Source organism: Meleagris gallopavo, chromosome 6, assembly GCF_905368555.1.
Source record: "Meleagris gallopavo chromosome 6, MGAL_WU_HG_1.1, whole genome shotgun sequence".
Classification (NCBI taxonomy): Eukaryota; Metazoa; Chordata; class Aves; order Galliformes; family Phasianidae; genus Meleagris; species Meleagris gallopavo.
In genome coordinates, this window is record NC_139409.1 from 4,134,683 (window position 1) to 4,153,884 (window position 19,202).

Genomic DNA, 19,202 nt, shown 5'->3' on the forward strand with positions numbered 1-19,202 from the left:
TGCTGTCGAGCAGCTGATGTTCAGAGTCTGGCTGGTGGGTCAAAGCCCTGGAATATCAAAACTCACAGGACTCAGTCTCCAAAAGGTCTTGACTCTTACTGATAGCACTAGGTTTTTGGGACCTGGCTCATTTGTGCCACTGATGTTCCAATCTATGTTTCTAAGTCACAAATGAAAAAAATTGATCTGAGGTCTCATAAAACATAACTTCTTTTGAAATGTTGCCACTTGGAAGCATGACTTATCTCGGCTAAGCAGCCTCCAGAACTGATCATACTCTGGCTCTGTGCCTCGAGCCAAAATGAAAGGTCATTTGTTGGACCAGACAAGCACAATTAACTTTTAGCCACTTACATCTGCTGAAAGATGTCAGAAAGCACAGAATGAAGACTAATAAAAACCTATTATTTATAGGAGCTTCTCATTTTCCTATTAAGTATACATATATGTATAGGAATATGTAAGAAAGGAATGAATTTTTAAGAAGATGGTTATGTTCTTGACTATGATTTTAATTATATCTCAGATAACTGTATTGGCAAAATGTGGGTGAGGGAGACAGAACAGCATTTCCCATAGAAGAAAGAGAAGAACTGGGCTTTTTGGGGTAGACATATGGTGGGTGGGATCATCTGAGTCTGCACAGTGTTCCCTACTAGTAACCATGTAAGATTTTGTCTGTAAGCTGCAGAGTGTCCATATAACTTTGCTCATCTTTCTTCCCCAGTGCTTTTAACTAAGTCATTGCTCCCCTGTAGAATTCCTGTTCAGATCTGTGCTGCTCTCATGTAATCCATGGGCATCTCCTGCTCTTCTCTCTGTAAGAGCTCTTTTGGCATTACGGTACAGGCAGAAAGTTTTTCTCCTTCCTATGAGTTGGTGGCAGAGCCATCATCATCACCAACAAGAGTTCTCAGCGCCTTCTACTCATCCTCATTGTCAAGTTGTTCATTTTCACAGAGAAGAAATTTCTAAGTTGTAAACTAAAAGCAGATTTTAACCCACAGAAAACGTCCCAACACCTTCACCCAGTTCTCACAGGAACCTCTTCTGAGCCCAGTGTGAATACTGCTGCTTGTCTCTCCCATGCCCTTAATTTTCCATTCCAGTGCTGGTGGTCATTGCCTGCGGTTAGGGCTCCAGATTGCTATATCCTGCTCATTTTCAGGCTTTTTGCCATTTTTAACTGCTCTGTAGCAGAAGTGTTTTCACAAAATATGCACAGAAGAAGAATAAAAGAATAAAAAAGTTTCAAACCTGTCAGTTGGTCCCTTCCATATAGTTCACCATCACTCCACCAGAGCCCCAAAGGATTCTCTATTCTCCTTGCTTTGGGGCAAGAGCATGAGGACTTTGCCCTCACGTTAGTGTTGGCTTACCAATAGCAGCTGTAGTAAGGTCCCATACTGTGTTTCTTGACATTCAGCATTGAATTCCCTTTCTGAGTTTTATTCTCTGACTCGTGATACCCAATAATAATTCCTTCCTGCCCCTTTGGATTAAACATTGCCTCTGTGTCCGGGCTAGTGCCATATTTCCAGAGGCACAGCCAAGCTGTACACATGCAGGCATCTCTACCTCCATTTCTCACGCATGTGAGCTTCTGACTTCGTCACTCTCAGACATTCCCCCAAGCATGGAGCTCTGCTCCCGGCGCACATCATGATGTAAAAGGATAAAAGGAGCCACAGACCAGTGTGTTGCAGAGTTTCTGCCTTTACAGTGGTTTTGGTAACCAGCTGTGCTGCTCTCAGCTACATTCCCAACTTTCTTCTTGTAATACCGGTCCTGAGATCAGGTTTTGTTTTAACTCACCATCTTTCATCAGATCTGCTTTTTGTGCAGACACTGAGTTGTGTTTCCCTAAGAAAAAGCCCATTTTCCTCACTTTGGTGACAAGATACTTGCTTCCAAAATTGCTCTAAGTGTTCTAACAATAGCCGTCTCTATCAGAGGACATTACCTGATACTGCCTTTATGATGCCCCATTTGCCTTCACAGTTTCCTTCTATCTTTCAGGGAACATCATGCCAGGGGAGATAACGACTCTCTGTCTATTCCAACAGCCAGGATCTGGGGCAGGGGGAGGACAGCCACCAAAAGGAGCAAGCTTTACAGCAGACTGCAGTTCGTCCTTTTTTTCCCAGTATGATGTCTTGCACATCTGAGCCCTAGATTCCAAACACTGATAAATCTGCTCGCAGACATCTCAGTGTTGTCCCCTTACATAGCTCTTTGGTAGAACTTCCTTGGTGGGATCCCATTTCCCAGTATGCTTAAGTGACCCAAAAACATCTTCCTCAACAACAAGTGATAATTTAATCTACGTGTGATACAAACCAATGAAAGACATGTGTTAAAGTGAAGGGAAAAGCATTCACAAGGTTTTGTTGCCTCTTCCTGTTTTGATCAAGACAAGTTGTGGTAGGTTGCCCCATTACAGTCTCTTACTTATTACAGCCTGATTTTACAGTTTGTGCCTGGTGGAGAGAGTCATTTATTATGCGGTGTTTAAATGGCCCCAAGGCACCAGCTAAACCTTGACCTGTTTGTGGTCAAGGCTTTTCTTACAGTCCTCCAGTTGCTTTGTCAGATCACAATGAAAAGATTGGGATCAAGACATTTTCAGAACTCCATTACGTGGATCACAAATATTCTGATAAAGTGCTTCCATTTATTCCTGCTCCACTTCTCGTATTCATCTTACTATGCAATATTGAGAAGTAATCACAATTTCAAGTAGATCTGCATTTAAGAAACCTGCCTGACAGCCTTTATTCTACTTCATTTTATATCTCAGCACACCCTGCAGTCACGACATTTCAATATAATCAAAAAGGGAAAATGTATAAAGCCTCCTTGAAAATAATGGAATATCCTACACTTCAGGATAGCAATAAAAAACTTAACTTGCCACTTACAAATCAGCTTTAAACATACTTTTCTGAGTGTTTATTTCTGGCAGATATTTGAGTCAAAGTGCTCACAGGAGAGATGTCCTGGGGTGCTGAACAATGCAGCTCAACCCATGCAGAACTGAGCCCAGCCTTGCTGTGGCAGATTGCTCTCACATTTAACCATCTGACCCCATGCGAAAAAGCAGTTTGGATGTTATGTTTTAGTACAAACTTTTTCCCACATCCCAGAGGGAAGAGTAGCAACTAGGACTTATCACCAAATCATACAATCATAGAATGGGTTGGATTGGAAGGAACTCTTAAGATCATGTAGTTCCAAACCCTTGCTATAGGCAGGGACACCTCTCTCTAGACCAGGTTGCTCACAGTCCCCTCCAGCCTGGCCTTGAATGCTTCCAGGGAGGGGGCATTCACTTGTGCCATCCTTGTATGCACCTTGCAGCCTTGCACTCTTACCAACCACACATGAACCTAAGTCTCATGTCAGGTTTGCAGGAAAACTGCAGTCTGATCCACGTAGCCTTAGACACCTAGACCAAATCTCCATCCTCCTTTCAGAGGGATTGGATAGAAGACATCTCTAGAGCAATGTTTATCTTTCCTATTTTAGATGTATATCAATACAAAACAAGCTATGCTCGTGATAAAGGGGATCTGAGGTCCTCAAAACATGAGTACTTCAACTGGAATTTGGGTGAGAGCAAGGGGTGGGCATTGCCTCTCCTCTACAGTAGGGACTGGAAACCACAGGAAGAGAGCTCCTGGGCCATTAGCTTCTCTTTTGCCTGAGACAAGGGGATAGTGACAGAATAGTTGGGGTTGGAAGGGACATTTGGATGTCATCTTGTTCAACTCCATCCTTGCTCAACCAACAGCCTCTGAGAGCTTGTCCCAGCACCACGTATTTGAATGGCTTTTGAATATCTACAAGGATGAAGACTCCACAACCCATCCAGGCATTCTGAGGGAGGGTCTGGGGGAAAAGGCACGAATGGGTCAGTTTGGGAAAGAGCTGAGTACCTACTGCACAGATTGGTTGGGAAAGAGGGCTCTGGCATAAAGACTTTTCTCATGGGCCATGCGTGTGATACCAGAGTGTGTGACCATCTGTGATATCTGGATTGGGATGGGAGCCCAGGGGAGCTCCCAGTTCTCCTGCCTGAGGCCAGACCATGAGCTGCTTCACCACAGGGTAAACCCATGGGAGACATGGGAAAATGCCAGACAAGAGGCATCTGAGCCGTGGGACGCACAGATTCATGACTAGTCCCTGTACTCCACAGTCCAGGCAGCCCAGGAGGACTAGCTCAGAGGCCCTGCTCCCTTAGAGATGCCTATATTTAGTCAGATGAATTTCTGTTTAAGAGCAGAAAGTTGTCACTAGCTGAGCTGAAAGCAAAACAGATGTTCAGCTCAGCCAGGAGGCCATTACACTGTGATTATTATTACTGCATGCATAATTTCCAGCTTTCCAGTGCTTGTCAGTGATGAATGCTGTGGCAAAAAAAGTCCTCAATCCTACAGATTACTGAGAGCACACAGAAATGTAATTCTCTTCTTTATTCTCACAAATCTCTATTGTTCAAGTAAACTGGCAGGTCATTAGCACATATCCATACTTAGGCCCTAGAGGTTCATGCCCTGGAAGCTTAAACCCAAATTAGGATAATCCACTGCTGAGCTGACAATGAGGAGTGACATGTGGCAAAACCCTTTTTTTTTTATAGTCAGAAGTATTAAAAAGCCATTTCGTGAAATGAAGTTGTTGTTATCAGAAGTAAATTACAGTTCAGCAGGAAGGAATTGTATTGAAAACAAATTGGCTGTAAAGTTAATGATGCTTTGGGCAACATGCCTGCTCCTGGCACTTCAGTGACATGTCAGGCTGTGGCAGTGATCACACCAGCTCCAGGTGGTTCTCCACATCCCACCTGCTAGGAGAGGTGGGTGTGAAGTCTTGTTCCTGGCTATCTGGCATGGATTCCCATGTATGGTGAAAGAAAAAGGCACAGCTCTTGTGAGCTGTTCGGGCAGACCTCCGTAGGGGACATTTGCCAAGTTAAATAGGTCTATCTAGGGTTCAGAGTAGTCCAAAGAATCTCCTCCGGAGCTGGAAGAGACACACAAGGATCACTGAATCCAACTCCTCGCTCTGCATAGGACCACTCCAAGCCCCATCTCTATGTCTGAGAGCATTGCCCCAGTGTTCCCTGAGCTGTGCCTATTGCCCTGGGGAACCCGTTCCATGCCCATCACCCTCTGGTGCAGAACCTTTTTCTAACACCCATTAGGAACAGTGGAGGCAGAGGTAGGAGGGCTATGCCCACCTTAAAGGCTTGGGGAGACCCTGCGTAGCATCTCAGTGGCACTTGGGCATGTGTGGCAGTCATCATTTCCAGGCTGCAGGGAGACCTTAGCCTGAATAACCCACCCCTGGGGCACTGAGGGCTGGAGGTGATGCTGCCTGCCTTGCTGCTCGCTCAGACCCACCTGTCTTCCCTGTGCTTTAGAGAGGGAACCTGCAGCATTTAGAATGCTTTGGTGAAATGATAACAGCCAAAAGTGCTGCGTGTGCATAGAATTGCATCTACCAGTTCCATCTGCATGTGATCATTTAAGTTTTTGTAAGAAAACTTTATCCATGATAATCTCCTACTGATAAGCACTGAGAATGGCCATGGAGTCAGCAGAGGTCTTGATAGAAGGGGATGGGGACCATCCATCTCCTGACCCAGATTCAACACTGAAAGCTTCTCTCAACAGATTGGTTGCTCCCAGTCTCACTCTGTCAGGTTTATCTTGTTGTCCATCCCATAAAACAGGAGAAATTTCAACAAACGTCCCCAGTGAGCTTCCTGATGTCAGAGAATCCTGTTACTATATTGGATTGCATAGATTTAGCCAATAGATACCATGGTTATAGCCTCATTAAAACTGCACAGAGAACGAATGAGTTCCAACGAGACCCTTCGGAATACATGTAACTGTGTCTGTTGACTGTCTTTCAGCAAATGCCAAATCATAAAAATGTCACTGAGGGTTATATATACTCAAGGAAGAAAAAGAAATACCTTCCGAGTTAAGAAATCCTGTCCTTTACAACAAAAGACTTATCTGCAGCAATCAGATTTTAAAATTTGTACAAATCTAAAGCTGAAGTTACTGCTTTCAGTCTCAGAATCAGCTGGCAATGGGTGGGGTGTGATGGTGATGCACGTCTAGCCTGCAAATGTGTTCCCCACCACTCACTTTGGTACTGCGGGGAAGCCTAGAAGCCCATGCTAAATGGTGCACTTAAAACATCTGGAGCTGACACGGAGCTTCTCAGGTTTTTTCAAAAGGACACAGGTTCCCCTGGCTCTAGTTGTGTAAAACAACCGCGAGAAAACCAAAACTCAACAGGCTTTCCAAGCATTTTATAAGTATATATAGTAATATATATATATGCACCCATAAAGTATCATGTTGTGTGCAGTTGTGTGCATATGTTGTGTGTGACCAAACATAAACTTTTAAGCTGTTGATAATATTACATAAAGTCCAATTCAGACTATTTTAGGTGCCAGCAGCATGGGCAATTTGCTTTTCCTGTAGCATTGGAATTATTTTAGTCCCAGCCTTCTGAGTAGACGCCTGTTCAATGGGCAGTATTGGTGGTACATAGACAGTGACCTTAGAGGTCTTTTCCAACCTTAATGAATCTATGATTCTATGAATCTATACTCTTGAGGATATTGGTGTTTTCTCCCCTTCAGGCTCACGACAGCATTTGTAGGCAGCTCTGATGTACCAGAGTGATGAAATAGTGTGGGTCTGCCTTTGGATGACACTGGAAAATTACCTCAGCAAAATGTATTGCCACTTGGCAGCAGACTGTTGATGTCAAAATAGAGCTAATTGCTGTCCCAGCCCACTACCACCAGCCATATACTTGCCTCTCCTGTTTCCATGCCGAAGCCAACAAATGGATCTCTCTGCTGCACGTGATGGCTGCAGTGGGCCTGGAACATCACAAGTGAGAGCTGACATCACATCACTGTTCTCACAACACATTGTTCCCACCAAAAACAATGTATATACACAGGGATCTGTGCAATTCCCAGAGCCATTCCTCCCCAAAAGTGACTCTTCCAGTGGATTCATGCAAGGACTACGGTGCCATTTGGGACCACTTAACAACAACGAGTGCTGAAAGTGGCAATGACTGATCTCTCTGCTTCAGTGCCTTAGCAGCTTGTTCTGCACATGTTATCAGGTCCCCAGAGCCTTAAGTATCTATAGCCAGAGGCTGGATGCTTTGCTGGTAAAGGCATGCACTAAAATCCCATGAATGGCAATGTGCTTAGACTGCTCACTTGTGGAGGGCTGGTGCTCATGTCAGTCAGATCTCTTTGTGTGCCTCCCCGAAGTTGGCTGGTGTCTCATCCCTTACTCAACCACTGATTGCAAACACATTTCAGAACAACACAAACCAGATGGACACAACGTTGGGCCCATCCTATTGCTTTGCTCACTCTTTCTGCATTGCCCTTGTGAGAGGCCTTTGGTGCAAACCAAAGAAGAAATTGAATTAGCTTCTCTCAGTCTCTGGTTTGTGGCTGTGTATCCTCTTGCTGCTTACAACTGTACCTACACTGCATTCATACGTGTTTGGGAGGTTCATCTTTAATGGATTTCTGGTCACAAGTGATGCAGTCACTTGGTCAGTATAAGGGCATGTCCTGTTTTATGTTGTTGTTGATGGCTTGGATGAGGAAATCGAGCACACCTTCAGTAAGATTGCAGACAACACCTGCTCCCAGGTAACAGAAGTAGAGTGGGAGGTGATGGTCTCAAGTCGTGCCAGGGGAGGCTCAGATTGGATATCAGGATCGAGTTCTTCTCAGAAAGTCTGGCAATGCATTGGCACAGGCTGCTGAGGGAGGTGGTGGATATGTTTCAGAACCATGGGGATGTTGCACAGAGGGACGTGGATAATGGACAATATTGGTGGTACGTGGATGGTTGGACTAGATCTTAGAAGTCTTTTCCAACCTTAATGGTTCCGTGATTCCACACTATGTGTGAGCTGGGCACCTCTCCTTGCCATGCTATCTATTTTATTTGCTGACATTACAGAACTGATCCATATCTCTTAGCAGACATGTGTTGTGCTAGCTGTGCTTAGGATGCTGTCCTTAGGTTGGAAAAGCCCTCTGAGCAGGAATGCTGCCCAGCCTTTTCCATCTGCGTTGTGTTCAGTGAGGAGGCTGAGCTCATATGCTACATTGAATTAAAAACAAGATCCTTCTTATAGCCACAGCATCGCTGTCTCACTGACACAGAGCAGGTGAGAGGGAAATAGGCTGCAGGCAGCTCCTGGTCTGACAGAGACCATCTGTGTGACTGCTGACACATAATTTAAACACTTTTTCACTGTTCTCAAGTCATGTTCCAGGAAGAGACATGCAGCAGACACCAAGGACCTCCAATATAGCACAGCAATGAGAGCTCTACAAGCATGTGCTTTCTGAGCAAGAAATTTGCATCTCCTGTGCTGAGGGTTTATTATCAAAGGTGCCTTCATGACTTCTTGAAATGCCCTGTCCTCAACATGGGCAAGCTATTTGTAATGAACTGTCAGCATTTGGCACAGTAAGCAAATGGAGGATTAATAAAAGCCTTGATGAACCCTAAAACTAAACATCAACCATGAGGAATAGGCAGTACGGAATGAATTCACTACCGGAGCAGGCTGCTTTCAAGCACGAAGCCAGGCATGAAGTGCTGAGCTGGTTGTGCTTCCTGTGTTTGTATAAAACACGGCTTTTAAGACCTTTCTGCCTCAGAATCCTTTTTCTCCTCCAATATCCTTCTTGGGATGAGGGACACAGTCACATTCTTAAAATGTTCTTGGTGACAGATGGAGCGGCGAGGTGTTTCTGGCAGCCTTACAACTGACAAATGCCTGGAGGATATATACACTGCCTTGCTGCTGGCACTTATGGCAATCCTTCTTCCCCATCCTTGGAAGCAAGTGGTGAGCACACGACAGACTGCCTTCATGCATATGCGCTGATCTGGGGAGCCTTACAGTGGTGATCTGTGAATTTAGGGGCTCCATCCTTCTTGTAGCTCAGTGCCCTGCCAGCATAAGGAGTTGGATGGTGCTGTAGGTGCAGGGCAGACAGCAGGCTGGTGACAGAGCTGGTGTTTGCAAAAGTTTCACTTGCTTCTCTTCTTTTTGTCAAGAAAGCTCTTCCAATGCCCCTGGGGAATGTGCTGTATCAGTGACATCATGTCATCCAGATAAATGCCAAATGCTCTCTCTCACCTTTCCAGTGCAATAACAGCCTTTGCCCGAGGCATCTCCAGGGATGAATAGCTGTCTAATTTGCATGATATTAAAAGAGACCATAGATTACTGGTGGGATCTACATGACATTGCATAAAAAGACTTTGCCCTTCAACAACCAGGCAGGCAACTCTCTCCCATAGTCTCCAAGCCAGTCCTCAGAGGTATTCCCAGCTGTGCAACAAGGCATTGGTCGGACGGCAACACCTCCTCCAAGCTGAGGAGGAAGGTAGCATATGACATTGATTTAGGTCCCAGGTGCCTATTATCTAACCGAGCCTCAAAAGACAAAGACTCACCAACTGAAGTGTTGGTGGCTTTATCCAGTGTGCCCATTCCTTCACGTTACAGCTAATGCTGAGGTATGCATGGATTACAAAGAAAAGGGCACACATACTGAAAGTCAGCTTTCAGGAGGATTCATGATACAATCCTTGCTTCTGTGCTGTTCCAATTCCTTCCTGGGGATACTTCTCAATCAGTGTCTCAAGGAGGAGGAGATCCTAGGAGAAGAGAGAGAAGCAGCCTTCTATTTTAGCAACAACTGATCGCAGCATGGTCATAGTGGGTATGGCAGTGATGGGGTGATGTTGGACTACACGGTTGGTCCTCAATGATTCTATGATTCTGTCTTACAGCAGTCGTCATAACACTTCATTAGTTGTGTTGAGATCAAGACTGCCCAGAATCGTGCAAAAACAAAAGAAAGTCTTTTAACAAAACCAATGATTTATCAAATGAAGAAGCAGTACTACATACAGGCCTACAGCTTGATGCATCCCCACTAACCTTCCTCCAAATCTGTGGGGCTAATGGAGGTCCATCTACTAGAGGAGCAAACTGAGATGTTCTGGGATGTTATCTTGTAGCTCTTGACCTTGCTGTTGAACTTGAGTTAACATTCTCTGCATCTTTCTGGGACTGACTTCTGGCTGTGTGTTTGTGGTCACACAACCAAACCATTCTGTGTGGGGCCATGTTGGATCTTCATTGTCTGGTTGTGCAATGAAGAGTTAACTACCGTAAACACAAAGGCTGTGTAAGAAGAAGCCAAAGGATCCCCAGTTGCTCCATCAGTGCTAGGGAGCTCCTGTGCCATCACAGGGTGCTCAGTCCACTGTTTGGGGATGACACCAGTCACCATCAGTCAGACCAAGAGAGAAGAGATTCTGCCTGGAGGAGCACAGGGTTCGTTATGGGATGCAGGGAAAAAACATCTTGGGATTGTGCACAACTTATCTTGGGATGTTTAGGAGCTGTACCAAAGACAGGGAAAGGGAGAGCTCAAAGTGCTTTGGGGATGGATGGGAGATGGCAGCATGTCCCCATCCCCAGGTTCAGCCAGTTGTGATGCTTAGTGTGTACTTCCAACAGGTGTGCACACATCCACACACATTCAAGTGGTCTCTCCAGCAACTGGCTGAGATCTACAGTCCTCCAAGAGGTGACTTACAGACACTCCAGTCCCTCCAGTATTTGAATCAACAGAACCTTGGGATGGCCATGGATCTGGACCAGGTGTCAGCAATGGGAGGCTGGGTTCCAAGAACCAGCTATTAAAATCCAAGTGACTAAGCTCAGCTACTGAAAGAATCCACACTGTGTGTGTGTATTGCATTAACTATATATACAAATATATATATATTCCACTATTTGTGTGTATATGTGTGTATATACATATTGCACTGGCAGAATTCCACCCTGATTTGCAAGAGGAGGAACAGAGTGAGGTGGCTGGAGCTGTTTGTACTTGTGAGTGCTGTGTTTTCTGTTTGTGCTGATGCACACGGATGCCTTGTGTATACAAGTATAGATATATATGGTGTATACATATATGTATGCATGTAGTAGATGTGTATGTGTGCACAGGGAATACGTGCTGAGCCCTACTGCTGGCTTACCTTGTCTCCCTCCCACCCCTAGGTATGTCCTGCAGTGTTTTTCTGGTAGTGTCACTGTAAAGGAGGGGCAGATAAACCCAGTTCCTCTCTCATCCTTCTGGGCAAATCCCACTGCTGTGTGGGGAAACTCATCTCACAGGGTCTGTTCCCATAGTGTTTTCTGCCTATAGGCATTAGAGGGATGTGTGTTAGCACTGACAACTGCTACCTTCACCGTAAAGGCAGGTAGCCTGCCCTCATGTCTATGTGCTACCTATACCGAATTGCACACACTCAAAAACTGACTGTGTTCAGCAGAGCTAAACATGGGAAGAACAAAGCCCAGGCCAGAACAGCAATAGGAAGAAGTACCAGTCCTCTCACTTCAACTCATGTGCCAGAAACCAGTAGCTGAAGCAGAGCAGCATGTGCCCAATGCCTGGTTGCTGTTTTGGCTTTGGAGGAGTGTTTTCTGAATTGATGTTGAAGATGTCCAGTGTAGATTGTGCAAGAAGGAGGTGATCAGTCTGGCTCTGTGATCATACTGAGAATACTTTAAACACACCAGAGGAATTCTGTTTTAAAAAGAAGCCTCTAGCTTGGTTCATGAACTCAAAACCAGCTTTCTACACACTGAGTTTGGAGGAATATGCATGAAAACGTTAAGGTGGGGGTCAGTGTCTTCGCCCAGATGACAGCTATCAGATGAGAGGTGATGGCTTTAAGTTGCTCCAAGGGAGGTTCAGGTTGGATATAGGATAAATTTATTCTCCAAAAGAGTGGTGATGCAGTGGGGCAGCTGCCCAGGGAGGTGGTGGGTTATCGTCCCTGGAGGTGTTCAAGGAACATGTGGATGTGGCACTGAGGGATGTGGGCAGTGGGCATGGTGGGGTGGGCTGACAGTTGGACATGATGATTTTAGAGGTCTTTTTCAAGCTTAATGATTCTGTGATCATTCTATGCTTCTGGTTTCCCGGATTATTAAGAGAGGATGCACTGCGTTACCCAGATCAATCTCCTGAACGTTGTGTGTCCTTTAAGCACAGCACCAAGTATAAAACCAGAACATTTCAGTCCCAGAAGACAGAGATTGTTTGTGTTGTGTACAACAAAAGGAAAGACTTCAGCACAGCCAGGACTGAATGACAGGCCCAGGTGACTCCATCAGTTGAGACATCTTGTGATGATGAGAATGGAGAAAAACACACCAAAAGAGAAGCTACGTCTAAAGGGAAAAGGAGAGGTTGTTCCCAGTGCCAGGGAAAGAGCAGAAAACAGTATTAACAAAAGCTGTGCAACAGGGAAGCAGGAAAATGAGGACCAGGCAGGTTTTTGAGATTCAGGGATGATATGAATACAGCAACAAGTCCTGTTGTGCACCTCTGAAGACAGACAGTATCAAATGCATCTACTGCATCCCTGCTATCTCTGTCCAACCATGAAGGAGATCCTGAGCACTTGAATGTCATTTATCAGGTGAAAGCTTTCCTCTGAGTCACATCCAAATGTTCTCAATGGCATTTTCCTTCCATTTCTGAGTTTGGTGAATTTACTTTCCTGATCTCTACTGTAGCAATGGGTTCACATTGACACATGGGTTGGATGAACACCAACCATGCAAATTCAAACGTAAGCAAAACTGCTGAGCTCCACTTGGAATTGTGCAGATGTGTTGAAATTTCAGGCTTTGTCACCCTCTGCTACCAGGTAAATTCAACGTATTTTTGGAGGTTTGGAATGAAAGTCTCATTTCAGCTCTCAGCAAACTCAGCCTCTTAAAGCTGTACATCCATCTGTCCATTTGTCTATTGGTCTCCCTTCCAGGCACTGTGAAAATCAGCCCATGGATGAAGGAAGATAAGCCAAACAAGAGAAAATAGTTTTAAACTAAGACTAGGGAGGTTTAGGTTGTATATTAGGAGGAAGTTTTTCACTCAGAGGGTGGTGAGGCACTGGAACAGGTTGCCCAAGGAGGTTGTGGATGCCCCATCCCTGGAGGCATTCAAGGCCAGGCTGGATGTGGCTCTGGGCAGCCTGGTCTGCTGTTTGGTGACCTGCACATAGCAGGGGGTTGAAACCAGATGATCATTGTGGTCCTTTTCAACCCATTCTATGATTTTATGTTTCTATGATTCTCAACTCTATCTGTTATTTCTGCTCTTTGTGGCTCTCCAGTCAGTGTGAGCACAGTACTGGGTGCTGCATTATGAGGGTCCTTTCAACACTGAGAAGCACACATCCTAGGGCAAGTAACACACGGGCAAAGGCTTCTGCAGCTTGCCATGTGGAAGGTCAGGCCTGAAATCTGGTTGAAAATAATCCCCTTCCTGCTCCTTCTTGTGGAAGGACTTATCGTTGTGGTGCTATTTCAGTTCAGCTGATGGGAATAACACTTCCAGCCTCCACTTGCAACTTTTAGGCACAAATTAAAAACCTGACAGCTTATCAGGCTGCCTCATAGCAGCACTCCCCTGTGCACTGCCAGAGCACAGCAAAGGAAAGCAGAAAGGACAGTTGGGACAGCGAAGGACTGCAGTGCAGTGAGGGGAAAGAATTTCCTGCTAATGTGCACAAGGAATGAACACACAAAAAGAAAAGGTCATTTTGCATTTCTAGCTCATTGACTAGTGTGCCCAAATACAACAAAACATCTCAAGATACCAAAGGCATTTGGTGTGTAAAGCCTTCAGGAGAACTGGGGTGGCTCTCTGGCCATCCCAGTTTGTATTGGAGATCGAAAAGGTATCCACTAATGCTTCTCTGCCCAAAGCCATTTCTGCAAGTGACATCAGAGCCATAGGGTTGCCAAGATCACGTATGGCAGCCGAATCCCTGTGTGACCACAGCAGTGCTGTGTAAGTGGGGGTTTAGGGGCAGAAGTTATCTTTCACTGTGCTGATGCCCTTGGAGAAATCTGGGCTAGGTTTATGGTTCAGTGTCCTCACTGGGTGTGACAAGGGAGAAAGTTACGTTAAGCACTGTGAAAGCAGCTCTGGGGACAGAAAACTACAGAGACACCAAGGAACTGTTTAAGAGAAGAGCTGCTAAATATCACACTATGAAGAGTGCTTAAATAAGTCATAAACAGGCAGTCCTGCAACAACTAACAAGTTACAAATGAGAAACACTTGCTGAGAGAGGGAAAGGAGAGCTTTTTTGAACACACACTGTACAACATTCCTGAACAAAGACAGTAGTCCTGAGTGATGAGACCAGGCTAACGTGGATGGGAACCCTTGGCAAGGGGATTGGACCCGTTGGTGTCTGCTAGAGAGAGGGACCTGAAGGGAAGAGTCCAAGATGTACTTGACTTGTGAGGTATTTCTTATCATATCTGGGTCCCTACCCAGGAGAGTTGGCCAGACAGACTTAACAACAGGGGACACTGGGTTACTATAGGAGGAAAGCACAGCCAGCATCTAAACGAGGAGGGCTTTAAAGAAATACCATTATACTCCAGGGAACAACAGGTTGGTATCACATCTTTGGCTGCTTGTCTTTCCATTGGCATTTTCTTCCCTCAACGAAGAATAGCTTTGCTCAGCCATTTAGTTTACTGTTTGCAAGTAGGATCTGCAGCAATTGGCATTCAGGTGGTTCAGGGTAGGAGCCCAGGATGGTATTCTTTAGAGACACATAGGAATTTAACCCAGGCCACCTTGTGTCCACCCACACTTACCTGAGAAGTATTTTGCATTAATCAAGGTCAAGTTTAAGGGGACTATTAAGAGTAAAGAGTTGTCTGCTGAAAAGAAAAGTATAGGTTCTCACCTGGGAATTATTTTCTTTGTTGTATATGAATGGTAGTGAAACTTCTTCGCATCTGTAAAGATAAAGTGGGATCTGTCTGCAGTGCATTCCTTCTATTTCCATCTCTTTTGTCAAGGTTTCTCATTTTTGTGCTCTGGAGGTTTGTGTGTTTGACGCTCGCTTAGAGCAGTACGCCCACACGTTTCACTGTGACCTTGAGTTCTTACAAACTGAGTCCACTGCTAGCACAAGAAATCAAGTGTTAGCATTAAATGGGGAGCGTGGACTCATTTATTTTCGTGTCAGGTAAAAAGTGTGAACTGTGTGTGCAGGTGAGGCTGGTGCTACATTAATTGGACACGTTGATTTGTTCACAAAGAACATAAAACAGCTGCCTTCCACAGAAGCCATCGAGCTCCCCTCTCACCAGCATTCACCACCACTCATACCATTAAAGGTTGCCTCTCTGCTAAGCAAGGCTACGCTTCCAAGCACCCTCCTACAGACTGCCTACAGCTGGTTGCAAAGCTTGCTGGCAAGAGAACGTGAGTAAAGTTTCATCAAAAATCTCTGACAAACACCTTGAGATCTCACAAAGAACTGCAACTACTGCCACCGAACCAAAACGATGCATTAGGTTCACAAAAACAAGGACAGTTTTATGGGGTTTTGCTCTCTTTATTTCATATTTTAATAAAAATATATAAAGAAGAAATTGTGTTCTTACATACATTAACTTCATCATGTGCTTTACATGCAACCCAAGACAATCCCTCTTCACTCAGTGTGGCCCAGGCAAGCCAAAAGGATGGACACCCATGGACTAGATGTTACAGCTAGTTATTAAAAGAGCAGTCTAAATATGAATTGGTGGTCGTATAATCAATGAATAGACATACATTATAATTAAGAAATATACAAGAGAGTTTGGCTAAGCAGGTTACTACACCAAAAAGAATAGATAGAAGGCTTACTCTTGTTCTGGACTTGCTGGAAAACTCCAAAAGGAGAGATCTCCAGAAGAGATCCTTCCCTACTGGCAGTCAGCTCTTAAATGGGGTCTAGGAGAGGTGCAGCCAGGCTCCACCCCTTCCAGAAGCACAGGAGAATTGCCTTCACCTGTGCTCCCAGGGCTGACTCATTGCTCGCCTCAGGTGGTCAATCAGAGGCTCAAGCTGTGATTCAGCAGTTCCCATACAGTGGTTCACAAAGGAAGCTGCAAAAAGTCTTTCATTAATATACTTCTGATAGTTCTGATATCATTTAAAATATGTGAATATATATATATTCTTCTTAAATGTTGGGTTCAGCATAGTGAGAAGTAGGTCTGGGCAAATATGAGGTGTGAACAGTACCAAAGAGAGAACCTAAATTCAGAAAAAGAAAATAACATGCTAGTAAACAAGTATGCTGACCCTCTCTCATGAAATACCGGACCAGTAAGTCCAGAAAATTTAAAGTAACACTATTATCCTCTATAAAGCTGTTCCACTTAACTGCACCAAGTTATTCTGATGTTCTGAGAGTGATGGTTTTACTACAAACAAAAAATACTTATTTAACCAGATCACAAAACATCACTGATTGAGAGAACTTAGAGGCCAGATGTTAGAAACCCTGTGCGAAATTCTGCTATCTGCTCATCATTTACTTTCCTTGGAGGCTGCAGCTATTTTAGGAAGCCATGGCCCATTGGGCCACTTATTGGCTATTAGCATTTAACATCCTACTGTTTTAGAAGTCGTTATCATAGTTTGATAGCACTGATTTAACACATTGGCTAGGTGGAAAATCCATGATACTGCAGGATTTGGGTTTTGAGAACATGAGCTCAGTCCAGTACCTACTGCTACGTACAAGATATATTTGGATTGATCTTTAAAGAAAAAGGATAATCTGTTTATCAGAAAGTACCAGTATTTTAAAGAGAGCTGTGATTTACTGCACCTTTGCTCAGATGTTCACATTATACTTTATAGTTAAATATTTCAATAGCGCTGTTCTTCATTAATTGACGTCCTCTCCAAATGCTGCTTAAAGCATACAATGCTTACATCTCTTGGTTTCCTCCCGAAGGAGAGTTGAAAGCTTGCGTGAAAAGAGACTTGCAATCTGTTGGTTTAAAGAGACAAGAATAGCTGAGGTGTGTAACTTTGTTTTAGCCCAGACTGCCTTCTCCATGCATCACATCCCTGGTATTCCCCATCTGATTCCCATGGCATCCAGACTCTACAGACTGAGTCGTGCAACAGTGCTGCACACTGGCACAGGCAGGCAGCTCCTAAAGGAGAAACAAAGCCCTTCCTGTTGTTTTTCTGCTCATACTCCAGTAGTGTCTTGGCCAAGGCCTGTGCCTGAAGTGCTTATGATGAACTATCAGCAAGATTCTGCCCTAGATCATGGAAGCACCAACCTGTAGCATTGCAGGCGGTTAGATGCAGCTAAATAGGAAATACACACAGAAATGAACTCATTTGTCCAGGTCTGTGTAAGAGCCGTGGACTGAGCTGGCTCAGATGCCAACAGATTTGCTACATGGCTCACCCTATGCTGCACTTAATCCATCCAGATAAGTTTTCCATCTGGTTTGCTTGCCTACTTCCAGTGAACATCACCCCTTTGCTATACTCATTTTGATCCATTTGTGGTTAAACGTTTAAATTAATAACCAGAACTGTGGCAATAAAGCCATTCACAACACACAGGATGAAGCATGGAGTACCACTTCTGTCCCCAAAAGGATTATGAGGTTATGGATGGTTGCTGGGTGCCAGAGGTGTAAAACAATAATAAATAAATCTTATTAATAATAAATAAATCTTATTGTTTGGCTTTAAAATCTTCCTTGACATGAGTGTTGTGATTATGTACGTCCTCCATTCTTATTGGGAAGAAGGAGGTGACTTGTAAGGACCCTACAAGTGAAAAGGTTCTAAATGCATAACACAGGCTGAGAGGTGAAGGACTTCTTTTTCATGATGAAGATCTTTCAGTTCTTCACCGTTCACATACATTTTTCACTCTTGAATTTTATTCTCAGTGAGAATTGCCACCATTTGGAGATTGCATTTTACACTTCATAAATCTTTAAGTGCCCAAAATTGACAGCAGCACACACGGGTATATGTGAGAGCACATGCACACATTATTCATAGCCCTAGCTGGATAGAGAGCGTTCCTTTTCACTTCCAGTAATTCTCAACTAAGGCAATCTCACAGCCATAAATTCCCTGCAGAAAATATGCTAAAACTTAGGCGAGAAATGAGAAATGCTTAATTCTGTAAGTGCAAATGTATTCCACTTCAGCATTGTGAGCAAAATATGTCTTGTAAATTTTTTTTTTTACCCCATCTCATTTTATTGCAACCACACTTAGGAGTGGCGGGTGCTTCTGAACAGAGGGCTTTCAGATATTACAAGAAAGCAATACCAAGAGCTTTGGCTCTTACCAATTCCTTTTGATGGAGGCTTGGCTGACCCACAGTCCCCATGTAGTCACATTATGTTGGTAACGTCCCCCCCACCCATTTCTCTACTGGTACATCTCTACAGGCACTTATTGCATCCATGTCAATGCTGTTTGAAAAGACAAGTATCAGACCAGAAACTCAGGCGAATGAACTCTTTGGAGGAGCTCTTGTGATCCTTTTCCTGCCACTCCTCAGTGTCATTTTGTGTTCTAATGTATTAACTGAAATTGTCCTTATTTCCTTATCGTTTCATGACTGATGGAGAAAAAGCCAATTTCCTTCATTGTGTCATTCTCTATATGGCTTTATGACTTCATTTACTGCTTTAGGTAGGGCTTGTCTGCAAAGCATATTCTTTCTTCCATTGTGTCTTTCTCAAGACTAAGGTCTCCCTGCAGGTAGGCACAGAATCATAGAATCCTTAGAGTTAGGAGGGACCTTTCAAGGCCATCTGGCCCAATTCTGCGACAATGAACAGGGACAGCCACAGCTCCATCAGGTCCTCAGACATGGTTCAGCCTGGAGAGCAATTATATAGAAGATGCATTTAAAAAAAAAGCAATGCCACCTCATCTTGCAGCCAAGTGGGAATGGGGAATGGCTCCACCTTCAGTGATGGAAGGTGTCTGTGCCATGCAGCAAGGATATCAGTGCTTGCTGACTCCCTAGCTATAAGCACATAGCTGTAGTCATGTCTCACACATGACTGTGCCTCTGTTTCACTGGGGAAACAGCACGAGCATTCCTCTATAGAGAAGAGTTGCTTTCATGCTAATTGAATTATAAAGCATTTTAATCTTCAGGAGCCTCTTCGTGTCTCAGAGGAAGAGCAGGGTGGCCCAAAGTACC